Source organism: Cygnus olor, chromosome 18 (genome assembly GCF_009769625.2).
Source record: "Cygnus olor isolate bCygOlo1 chromosome 18, bCygOlo1.pri.v2, whole genome shotgun sequence".
Classification (NCBI taxonomy): Eukaryota; Metazoa; Chordata; class Aves; order Anseriformes; family Anatidae; genus Cygnus; species Cygnus olor.
This window is the reverse complement of record NC_049186.1, coordinates 2,876,499-2,888,580: the sequence shown is the minus strand read 5'-3', so window position 1 is coordinate 2,888,580 and position 12,082 is coordinate 2,876,499. Positions and strand designations below refer to the sequence as shown.

At 54.6% G+C, this 12,082-nt stretch overlaps 1 long non-coding RNA gene across 3 annotated transcripts; it reads right to left on the bottom strand.

Annotated features, from left to right (window-relative positions):
• Nucleotides 1-2,260: 2,260 nt before the first annotated feature.
• LOC121056957 lies at nucleotides 2,261-10,967 on the bottom strand. Of its 3 annotated transcripts, none has more exons than XR_005813574.1 (4): nucleotides 7,321-10,967; nucleotides 5,954-6,023; nucleotides 5,287-5,376; nucleotides 2,261-5,218 (listed from the first exon to the last, which is right to left on the bottom strand). It is a non-coding gene; the product is annotated as an uncharacterized LOC121056957 (long non-coding RNA). The 3 variants fall into 3 exon arrangements; XR_005813575.1 differs by having other exon boundaries at nucleotides 2,261-5,126; XR_005813573.1 differs by having other exon boundaries at nucleotides 2,261-5,376.
• Between the last annotated feature and the right edge of the window lie 1,115 nt (nucleotides 10,968-12,082).

Sequence of the window (12,082 nt, the reverse complement as noted above, 5' to 3'; positions counted from 1 at the left end):
CAGGGGCTAAAGTCGGGCTTCCTGCATCTCTGTCCCGGACCCTGCAAGCACTGGGTTGCTTTGCACTGCTCCGTAGATCCAAGGCGATGGTTTCTACACAGAACTGCAATGGTGTTCTGTTGTCCCATGTAGAGGACTTGAGTATGGGTTCTTTGGCATCCCGTTATCCTGGTTACTCAGGGTCTCCCTGTGGTTTGGCCCTCATGGGGCAGACCTGCTTGGTGTGGAAGTAAAAAAGCAGCAGCGATGTGCTGTTTCCCTCCAGCCCCGGGCCCTGCTGGTGCTGAGGTGGTCCCTTGTGGGGGTTGCTCTTACGGCATTTTGCAAAGGAAATCCTTTGCTGGCAGCAGTGCACCTCCTGAAGCCTGTGCTGAGGCTGACGGAGGAATCTGGGCCAGTGACTGGAGAAGACGAAGCTTGTTTTAGTCTATGTGAACTTTAAACCTTTTGTGTGACTCCAAGTATGGTTTTGTGGATAAAACAGTAGCCCTAAGGCTCTGGCGATCTTCATTCTTTCCAGATTTCTGCTGAGGAAATGCAGTCCATCTGTAAAGTAGGAATGATAATATTTAGCCTGCTTGGACAAGGGAACAGCTCGATAGCCCATGTTTTGTCAGCCCCTTGCCCGTTGTTCTTCACGGCCCTTGGAGGAGAGCGCTGGCGTTTGAGCGGCACTGTGGAGAGCTGCCTCTTGCGTCCCCCTGCGCTTCTGCTCCTTGCTCTGATCTTCAGCAGATCGCTTAACCTCGGTACAGCAGGCACGAGGATTGGGAAACCCAGCTCCGTGATCTCAGACTGCCCCGAGCTCCAGCACTCGCCAGGAGCCAGGGCTGCGGCACGAATCCACGCAGCGCCTGCGGCACCTTGGCGGGACAGGCGTCCCCGCAAGCGACCGGTCGGTGGGGGTCCCCGCTTTGTTCCAGCATGAGTGAGGAAACCCAATCCCTGTGCACACAGCTCCCTCCCTTCTGCTTTCCCCACATGTTTTTCTCTCGCTTCCTGTATCAGTCTCCGATATAATCTGCCCCAGCAGAGTAGCACATTCACACTCCCCTGGCTCCAGCAGCGTTTCTCGCTCGGCCCGGCTGCGGCATTTCAAGGCTTACACAAAACACACACGGTCTTTTCAGCTCCGGCGGTCCCACGAGGACGGGATGGAAACAGAGGGATACTATTAGAAATCATTATGGTTACAGATAGAAAGCATGTTATCCAGGTTGCTCTCCAGAGGTGGTTAGATATCCCCCCTTAGAAGTGCTGTCTACGGGAGGCTTTGCTTTTAAAACAGAAATAGCAGCGCTGTTTTCCTACCAAGCAGCCCGGTTGGTGGTGGTAACACTAGCAGCCCCGTGGCAGGCGTTTCTAGTCCTGGTATTTCTTAACCATGGGAAGAGCCGGCCCCGGCGGGGGCTCAGGGGACGCAGCGTGCCACCCGTGCTGCCGCATGGCCATGGCTCGGCCGGTCACCGTGCGGTGCTGCTTTTCCTTCTCCCGGTCATTGCCTATGGGGAGCGTCCGTCTGCAGGGCAGGGCCGCTGCCCCGCAGCTGCGTCCCCATCGTACCAAAGAGAAATTTGGTAATTTGGGGGCAGAGGTAACAACTGAGGTGGGAGGGCAGAAACTCCTCTGCGAGCGTCCATCAGACTTGCTGGATGCTTCCCACTGATATTCTTTAGGACCCTATGAAATAAAACAGTACCACGGGCTTTTAGGGCTGTGACACAGTTCAGCAAGCTTGGGAGCTGCCTTCCAAACTTTGTCAGCCCGGCGGGAAGTATTTCTCGGAAGCGAGACGATCGCTGTGCCCTGCTGGAGCTCGCTTTGGCTGGGCTTGCAAGGAGCCCCGCGCCTCCGCACGGCCGCTGCCCGGCCCCGCGCGGTCACAGCGTCCCCGGCCCGAACAGCAGGAGGTGGTCGCAGCTCAGCGTGTGCAGCGCCCCAGACCACGTAGGTTGCCATCAGACACGCGTGTGTGTAACGGGGCTGGCTGGAGCATCTCCCGTTGGCTTTGCCTCGTTCGCTTTCCGCCACCTCTGGTGTTCTGCTGCCAGCGTTAACTGTTTGTGCTGCAGATTTTCCAGCCGAGGTCAGTGCCCCGGGCTGGTTTTTAGTTTCCAGTGTTTCAAAAGGCACAATTTGACTGTTTCGCAGGACAAGGCTGGCAAAACGAGCTGTTTTCCCACAATGCGGAGATGTTTTTCCTTCTGCTCCTAACCAGCTCTGGCACCTCCAGGCCTTGGAACGAGAACTGACGCTTTGGCAGCGGGCTCTGCGGGCTCAGGTCGGTGCGTTCAACCGCTCTGTGACGATCCTGCGTGTTCCCTGAGCCTCCGCGAGTTTTTGTTTGCAAACGCTTGTTTGAGCACTGCTGCTGATGGCTCCAAAGGGATGCAGCCGGTGCTCTGAGCGTGGCAGGCACGGAGCCGGCTGGGGAGCTGGTGGGGAGCTGCTGCCGCGGTCCCTCTGCTTTAGTGAAGCCCGGGAGCTAAAAAGGGGTGCCCGGAGAGGGAGACACCTGCCTCTGCCCCCCGAGCTGCAGAAGCTTTATTTAATTTATGCCTTTAGTACCATTTCTCTAGGAGCCCTGCGTCATCCGTCACCACCGGAGGGGGTTCTCCCCCTCTGCAGCACTGCATCCAGCCTGGGGGCCCCCAGCACAAGGACAGGGGGGTGCTGGAGCGGGGCCAGGGGAGGCCACGAGGACGCTCAGAGGCTGGAGCACCTCTCGGTGGAGGGCTGGGGCTGGGCAGGCTGGAACAGAGAAGGCACCGGGGAGACCTTGTAGCGGCTTTTTGGTACTTGAGCTTATAGAAAAGGTGGAGAGCAACGGGCAGATAGCAATAGGACACGAGGGGTTGGTTTGAAAGTATAAAAGGGAGATTTAGATTAGATGTTAGAAAGAAATGCTGTACTCAGAGGGCGGTGAGGCCCTGGCGCAGGCTGCCCGAGGAGCTGGGGGTGCCCCATCCCTGGCAGTGCCCAAGGCAATCCCTTCCAACCCAAACCATTCCATGATACCATGATCAAGTGAGGCGGAGTGCAATACCCAAAGGGTGTCTCGGTGCGTCTCAGAAGTGTGCAGCCCCAGAGACCACCAGGGCAGCTTGGGGAATCGTTTTGTCCCCCTGGTTTTGCTGCACTTCACGCAGTGCTGCCCAAGGCGCGTGGCAAGGTCCGTCCTGGTGACCGCTCACTTTTTCACCACCTTCTACTGTAACTGGCTTTCCTTGGATATATATTTTTCGTGAATTATGTGCCACAAAATACACCGCTCGTACCAGGATAAACTGCAGGTGTAGCCAGACTGTCTTTTCCTTAAACAGAAACACAGACCTGAGGGAATTGCCCTGAGAGACTGAAAACAAAGTCTTTCTCCCAGCCTGCCTAAACTGGGACCCTACGGAGCTGCCCATCGTCCTCCTCCAAAAAGGGGATGGGGAAAATGGGAGCCCCTGGGTCAGGGAAGAGATAGAGACCAGAGCATGGAGCCCGGGTGGGATGGACCCTACAGGAGCCGGGCAGGGGGGGCTCTGCCATGGGTCATCCTCTGCCAGGGGGGAGCTGGCTGCCGGGACAGAGCCCAGCACACGGCAGTGGGAGCTCATTTGGCAGGACGTGCCTGGCACGGGGACTCGGCTTTTGTTTTCTGAGCAATGAAAAAGATCAAGATTTGCGGTGCTAACAAAGGCTGGGAGATGTTTGGGATTTTTTGGCTGCGGAGAGAAGGCACTGTATCAAATTAAACTTGAAACGGGGATGCAAACGAGGTGATTAAGGCATTTCCGCCTTGCTTCCAGGGGAGCTGCTGGACGGCATCCAGACCGGGGAAAGGAACAGGCTGAGTTTATCAGCTTCGCTCCGAGGTTCGTACCGGAGCAGCCAAGGGCTCGCTGGTGGACGCGCCACCCGTCAGCAGCAACTCCCAGCCAGCGCAGGGGGAAACTGAGGCAAGCCGGGGGAAGCGAGATGCCCGGGACCACACGGTCACCCTGTGGCAGGGGGAGGAACTGAGATGTCTTCTCCCCTGTCTGAAGCTTGTTGCGTGTGCTTCGTTTGTAACTGAGCCGAGGGGTGGCAGGAGCTGGCGATACGTCAGGATTGATCGTGATCAGCCCTCCTGGCTTTAAAAATGAGCGGTGGGAAGAGAAGTGCTTGCAGGTAGAAGTGCTTGCAGGAGATGCTCCTGTCTGGGGATGGGAAGGGGTCTGTTCTGTGTGCTGCCCGCTACGTCTGGTCCCCAGCGGTCACCAAGCATCTGCAGGGGCATTTGTGCTGCATCCCGCGGCTGCTGCTCGGGAGCCGCCTGGCTGTGCTCGCTGCACGGGCTGCTCCGTGAGGCCGTTTGCAGACTGCTGGGTGAGCTGGGGAGGCACCCGCTGGGCAAAGCCCAACTAACCCCGCTGCTAAACCCGTGCCAAAGCCCAGCAGAGCTCAGCCTTGCTGGGTCTGTCCACAGGGCAGCACCAAAGAGACTCCATCCGAGCCCGCAGCTCAGAGCCAAGGAGCCTGCTCCAACGCCAGCAGCCCTTCACATGCTGTAATGGGGGCTGCAGGAAGGCCACGCTGGATGGACGGACAGACAGACGGACAGACGGACAGATGGAGAGGCAGCGGGCAGCCACTCGCTGGGATGCGCAGGCTGCGCCTCGCCTGGCCGCGGTGGCACTGAACTCCCTCTGTTGACTTATCCTGAAGTTGCACCCCGTAATCCAGTCGTGTCCCTGTCTCTGGTAATAAATAGCACCGTCGGTTAATGGCTTCAGCCCTTACTAAGCCACAGACCGGACCGATTATTGCTGCTTTTGTAGCCTGTACAGAGCTGGTTTTATTTCTAATTGCACCCTGCTGGTGTGCTCATAATGATTTTCCCTGCTGCATCCCATGCGGTCCAGTGCTACAAAGCCACATTTTCGTAGTAGCTGTTGTTGGTTTTAATCACTTGTTATTTGGATGATATATTAATAGCAGTATCTCTGCGAGGCTTTAAAGTGTTTTCTTTTTCAAAACATTTACAACAAAAGCTGAGCGTTAGCCCTAATAAAACGTGTGTTTCATTTGGCTCCCTTCTTCAGCGATGAATCCAATTAAGTGAGCGCTCGGCAGAGTTCATCCCACTGCATCCTGTCCTGCCACAGCCCCAAAATCCAATCATAAACATCTGATTAAAAGGTGTTGGAGACTCCGGCAGGAACAGGGGTGCTTGACAGGCCCCACATGGCTGGAGGAGTGTGGATCTGTACTTGCCAGTGTGTCGGCAGGAGAAGCCCGTGATAGTCCCAAACTTACCTTGCAGATGTGCAGTTACACCTTGCCATTCTCCTGAAGCCAAACAACCGTTGTTCCTTCTTTCACAGCGGGGAATGGCAATGAAGCTGGCTGGTCAGATGGAAACTGGGATGAGAAGCCACTGGCAAGACCAGAAATAACCCCAGAATTGCCCATTCCCTGTCTGAAGCATGGGGAACGCTCTCCCTCCGAGCAGGACAGCTGGCTCCAAGGTGGCAGGAACGGGGCGATGCTCTTTATTTCAGCCATTTGGGGGGGGGGAAAAACACCAAAATTTACCTTTGCTGCGATGAAATGCAGCATGATTTAACTAGCAGGGGCCGCTGCCGTTAATTGCATTCAGAGGGGGCTGTGAATGGACTCCTCACCCCCTTCAAAAGGCCACGGCAGCATGTCAGCCGCGGTGCGGGTCATTCATGGACACTACAGGAGATGCGAAAACATCTGCTAGGTCCATGCCGGCTCCTTTCAGTACAGTTACTCCCCTTGCTGATAATTGTCTGTGTTCTGTCATCTAGAAAGGGACTTTGTGTGCCTCCCAGGTATTCTAATGCTAATTTGTTTAGTTAAAAAGGAGAAGAGGCTAAACAGATGTGAACCATTTGGTTAGGTTGTAGTTCATTTGTTAGGAAGTGCAAAGGATTCTTGGCAGGATATTAAATATTACCTTGGCTGCTCACAAACACTTCATATTTCAAGAGAGGAAGGGAGGTAGGGACTGCACTCCATAAATCAGGCTTTTCAAAGAGACAGAAAAAGGCAAACATTTGATAAATCTGTGTCATTATACTTAGAGATCAAAGGGGTTTTTACATATGTATTTATGCAACTGGCAACCTAGGAGACAATAATAACAAACATAGATCTCTGACAGCTTTACAAAAATAAAAATTAGCCGGTTCTAATCTGTAATTATCTGTGCGAGGTAGGAGGCTGCGAGCAGCAAGGCTTTAAGTTGCCAATGTTGAGACGATGAGCGAATGTTAAGTCATTAATAAATACATTAGAAAGTGCCATGTGCAAGAGATTGCAAAAGCCACCGGGTCGTAGCTGCGCATGCCCACGGCGTGTGCAGACCTGGTTTCCTGTACTGAGCCCAAAATAGGCAGGCGATAGTTGTCGGACCCAGTAGTCACCAGGGGAAGGAGTGTTCCCGATGTGCTAATTGCCTTTATGATTTTCCAGCAGATGATCTACCAGGAATCTGCCTGAAGGACCCGTGGAGATAGGAAGATTTCCAGCCCTGGTCTCTCCTCTGCTTGCCAGTAAGTTGCAGATACACATCGGTAGCATCCGTAGCCTGTGTCAGCCTGAACGAGCCCTGCCATTATTCCCAAATTAGGCTGACTGATTTTGTACAGCCTCATAAATACAGGAGCCAAAGACTCAGGTAAGGCAGGGAAGAAACCTGGAGAGACCCCAGAGGAGGTTTGCGCTCAGCAGGACAAACAGGAGGACCAGCGGGGGCTGCAGTGGGTATTTCTGTAATCCAGGACAGAATTTAGCAAAGGAATTCAAACATCTGCAGGAGCAGCAAGGGCCGTCACATCACTCAGAAAACAAGGAGAAATCCAGTTGCATGAAAATAATTCCACGGACAAAGCAATGCAGCCACAGAAACGAGAGAAGGAGAAGTAGCATTATGTCATCTCGCCTTTCCTTTTGGCCAGTCGCTGGGCTGATTTCCTATTCTCTTGTGCTGTTTTAAAATGACTTCAGCAACTTGGTTTCTGCCTGTTCCCATGGGAAACTTCCACAGTCTATAGATTTCACTGGTAGAAAACTCTTCTTGACAATCAGGCTATATTTTCCTTTACTCAATTCCATCACATCACTCCTACTTACGCCTCCTTGGAGCACCCTAAACGCTCTTCTCCATTGAAGTCGGTGGAGTTATGCGAGCAGTAAATTTGGCCCATGGCACTTGGAGAAATAGATATTAAACCCTCGGGGACAAATTAGGGAGGGAGGGGAGGGAGGGCAGCGGGGGAAAGGAAATGGTTTCAGGTTGAGAGAAACAAGATCTCCTCTTACATCTGTACAGTGGTGCTGCCCGCTGCCCGGCTGGAGCACGCCCGGGCCTCCGTGCTGAGCTGCTGCGAGAGGCAGCGACGTCCCCGGGATGTCCCCGGGCACTGACGTGGTTCTGAAGCCATGTCTGGGAGCTTGGGGGCAGCCTGTGGCACTGGGGCGTACGTGCAGAGGGACCACGTAAAGCCCTGGCACCCCCCTGGGGTGGGCACTGGCTGCTGTGCCAGCAGTCCCAGTCGAGGTAGCGCTCTCGGCAGGCTGTGCCCCCTGGGTTAATACTAAAGCACGTGTTTTTCGGGAGAAAAATGCCCTAGGCCCTCTTCCCTGGCTGTTACCTCACTACTGTGACATCAGAATGAGTGCAGCAGATGTGGGCAGTGACGGAGCTGCTGGGGTACAGACGACACACACCGGGTGTCCCAGCTCCCCTCCTCTTGCTCCAAAATCGCGGCAGTGCACCAGACCGCAGCACACCCTGCAGAGGGCACACGTGGCAGAGAGGAAGAGAGGACAGCACCGCGGGCTGCTCAGCGTGGAAGAAATGGAATAAACGTGTGCAGGAGCTCTCTTCCCTGGGACCCCACACAGGGGCGAGGGCTGGGGAAATGGCCCGGTGACTTAGGGACATCTCAGCGCTCTGTAAAAGACCATGGAAGTAAAACCATTATAGACGGATACGTGTGTGTAAAAGGGCATGCAATAGCATGCAGAAGCCGCAGACCAAGCCCTACCTCTCGTTGTGCTATAGGTGCTGTACAGTCCCCAGCAGGAGGTGGTTTGGGCTGGCCACCTCCTCTCTGGCCAGGTCACTGCATGCCACAGCACTCCCGGGTTACTCGCTCCAAATACCTCATTTCCCTACCAACACGCACCTGATTAACATCATCAAATGTTGATGACTGTTCCCAGACAAAACAGTGAGGTGCTTCAGACCACATCAGGAAAACTGCACCCTGTCTGGAGTGGGACCAGGAGCACCCTGGCTTGATTTCGGGTACCTGCTCCCATTTCTCTCCCCGGGCAGGACCAGCTGCTCCTGCAGTCCTTTGAAGAGCTGTGTGCGCCCTGTCGTGAACATAAAAGTTGTCCTCCTTCAGAAAAAAAAAAGAAGAGGACACTTAGCGTTTCAGAACTGGCCTTTTCAGTGGCAGGAAAGTATCTTTTGCCAAAAGGACACACGGATTTTCTATCTGGGGAAAAACAAAGCAAGAAGAAGCTCGGCATTAGGGGCTGAGCAGTGATGTGCTACTACCATGATCCAAGGGCAGCAGCACAGAGCAAACCCAGCCTTGCATTTCTTTGTGCCCCTTCCTTCCCGATGCTGCCTGCTTCCCGATGCAGCCCCAGTTGCTCTCACCTGCAGGGCAGGACCCCCGCGCTCCGGCCCAGCTGCTGCAGGTGGCACGGTAACAAACTGCAGGAGCCGGGAGCAGGCGCGTGAGCCCTGCTGGAGCCCTGCTCCAGGTGGATCTGGCCACAGCCCCCGAGGTTCCCCGCCTGCCCCTGCTCCGTGGGCAGCCCAGCAGCCTCAGTTCCTCTGCTCGGACGCTGTTTCTGGTACCTTACCTGTTTGGCAGTCCTAGGAAGAAAACTGAAGGCCAACTGTAGAAGATACAATTACAGTAAAACCTATCTTGGGGCTATTTTGCTTAAAAAGCCAATGCAGCTTTTACAAGCTACAGCTGACATATATTAAGAGCTTAAACCAAACTTTCTGTGACATTTGTTGATGTTAGCCTGGCTGGTGCTGGTAGACGTAAGGAACAAGAAGAATTACTCCATCCGAAGGGTTTTCCTCTTTTCCTGTGGCTGTAGGGAGCAACCCGTGCGTGGAAGCAGCAGGCTCTAGGTCTGTAGGAAGCGCTGGGCAGAGAGGTGAGCGCGTCTGGGTCCAGCAGAGCCAGCCTGTGCCACCTGCCGGCCCGTTGCTACCCGCGGCTGTGACTCAGCCCTGGCCTGGACATCTCCTGTTTAATTCTGTTCCCAATTACCCGGCTGGGCCGGCTGGCAGAGCTTTACCAGCGTGCAGAGGAACTAGAAAACGATTCCTCCTGCGGCTGCCTCTCATCACTGCTTGCTTCACGTCACCCTCCATACCCCAGCCAGCCCAGCAACGCCGTCTATTTTAGCTCGCAGCAGAGGAGTGCTTTGAAATGCCTTGCTGTTTGGCTCCGGAGCTGAAGCGCAGATCTCCCGGTGTGCTCCCAACGCCTGCTTCGCACACACCTGGTCCCAGGCAGGATGGTGCCCCTGGCACTGCTCCTGGTGGGGTTCGGGTGGCCCGAGCACTCTTAGCTCTGTTGTAAGCCCTCTGGGAAACTCCTGGAGAAGTCACACACTTCTCAGGGTCTTATTTCCCCTCTTCAATCTGTCTGGTTTAATTAGTTCATAACTCTTTGTAGCAGGGATAATTTTAAAAGACGATAGTACAACACCCGGCGTGATCAGAACAATCAGCTCTTGCACAGGGCTTTTCAAGAGCTGATGTAAAGCTGATATATGAAGGAGTAAAGCTGATATATGAAGGAGTTGGCATCACACCGTCACTTCTGACACACAAGAAGATCAAGGCCCATGGTGGGTATAAGATTTGCCTGTTGTTCTGCAACAGTTTGGTGCCAAAAGTTAAAAAAGGCAGAGGTTTCAGCAAAGCTTCGCTATTCCCTCAAAGCAACAGAGCTCTGAAATCAGACTCATTCAGTACAGTATTTTCTGTGTCTTTAATAACAACATGACAGAAAAGCTGCATTGAACATGCACCGAAGCTGCCAGGCTACGTGCTTGTTGGATGAGTGTCACATTGGGCACATCCGTGGTGTGTGCAAAGCTCCCGCAGGCTCTTTGGAAAACACCAGCGTGACCTGGTCCTGGAATGGAGGCTCCCAGCGCTGCCGCAGTCGGCCCTGCCAGATGCTCGAATTCTGCTTTCACAGGCTGCTGCCTGGCCTCTGCTGCTCCCGGTACACGGACAGTGAGAAAACTCACAGGGTGTTTGTGGAGAGCCAGGGACTTCATGAAATACAGTGCCTTGGAAGGGCGGCTCATCAAAAAGCCACAGAATAGGCACATCTGTGGGAAACGATCACTGCGAAAACACATTCTTCTGCAAAAACAGCTTTGTTTCTCACACATCCGAATGCTTTGGGGAGGAGGAGGAGGAGGCGATGGCAGAGATGTCCCCAGTGCCACTATGTGCCATCAAGCCCCAGCTGGCAAGTCCCTGCAGCAGTGAGCGCCGGGGAGTGAGGAACACGGGGACGTGATTTAGTGATGGACTCGGTAGGTCAGGCTGGTGGTTGGACGTGATGCTCTTGAAGGTCTTTCCCAGCCTAGGTGGTTCTGGGGTTCTGTGAATCCCAGCCTGGCCGAGGGCCTGCAGGAGAACTGGAGCCCCCAGAGGAGGGACGAGCAATCAGAGCTGTGCAGCTGTGAGCGCTCGGGGCCATGCCCTGCCGTGGGAAGGCCGGGCTGCGTCCTCCTCAGCCAGCCGAGACACTAAAGGAACCGAGGGAAATGTGGATTGACAGGTATAATCCCAAACTGCATTATCTTGTCTTATGGCTCTCTTTTGTGTCTGTACAGTAGAGAGACCTCTGAACCCACATCTTTAGTCTAGCAATTAAACTTAGTATTTTGTCATTAAATCTTGTTTAGGGATAAAGGCGACTCTGGTTAACATTCTTGTGTGAAAGCCCCGGGGGACGGCCCAGGCACGGGGTGTCTCGGCCAGGCTGCTGGAGCCAGGGTGCTCCCCACGTGGGTCGGGGGCCTGGCGCGCCGGGACGGGGAGAAGTCTCATGCCCTGAGATCCCAGCCATGGTCTCTGAACTGAAATCCCCTTAAATCTCCTTTTCTTTGTAGTTTACAGCACTAGGTGAGGTGGAGACCACAGCTCCATGGGAGCACATCACCCAGCCCTGAGACACAGCCACTGAGCAAAAACATCACAAAGGGCTTCTGAGCTCGACGAGGAGCTGAAAAGTAGAAGTATGTTATTCTGATCAGTGCGCTGGATAGGATAATCCACAGCGGGCAGGATAATCCACGGCGGGCAGGATAATCCACGGGCGGGTCCCTCCGTGGTGCTGTTTCAGCCCGTGCCAGATTACCAGTGGGTGCCACCGGACTGGGGCAGGGCAGCAGGAAAGGGTGACCTTTTCCCCATCCACAGCAGGGCTTGGGGGCTCTGCTACTTGGGGTCTGCGTGGTCAGAGTGGAAGGAACAGCGCTCGGGAGGCTGAGGATCCCCTGCTGCAGGGCTGGAGACGTGGCGGAGGCAGGGTGCAGACCCCAGCACCCAAAGGGGCTTTTGTTTTGGGGCCTGGGAGCCAGCAGAGCGAGCTGAGGACAGGACCTGAGCATCACAGGTACAAAGCTTGCACGTGAAGCTGCTCCTCCTTCTGGAAAGGGGAGACTATTGGTTTGGAGACCCCTGTAATACTGCCTCAGGCTGAGATGAGGGCACTGCCTTGGGGGACAAGGCGGCACGGAGACACCGAGGTCTCTGTTGGTCTCCGTGCTGTACCCCAGCTGATACCTGCCGTTACTCACGCCTCCTCTCGGCTTTTCTGTGGGAGCTCTCAGGAAAGCTGGGAAATGTGCTATTTCGGGGAAGATGTTTCAGACAGCACCTGTATCGGAAAGGGCCTCGAGAGATCCAAAGCCTGAAACTGAATTTGGCCAGAGAGAAGGCGTGAATTTGGCTAGGAACAAGGTGCTGGGGGAACCGAAATAAACCAGGGAGCGATGTGCGGAGCTGGGAGGC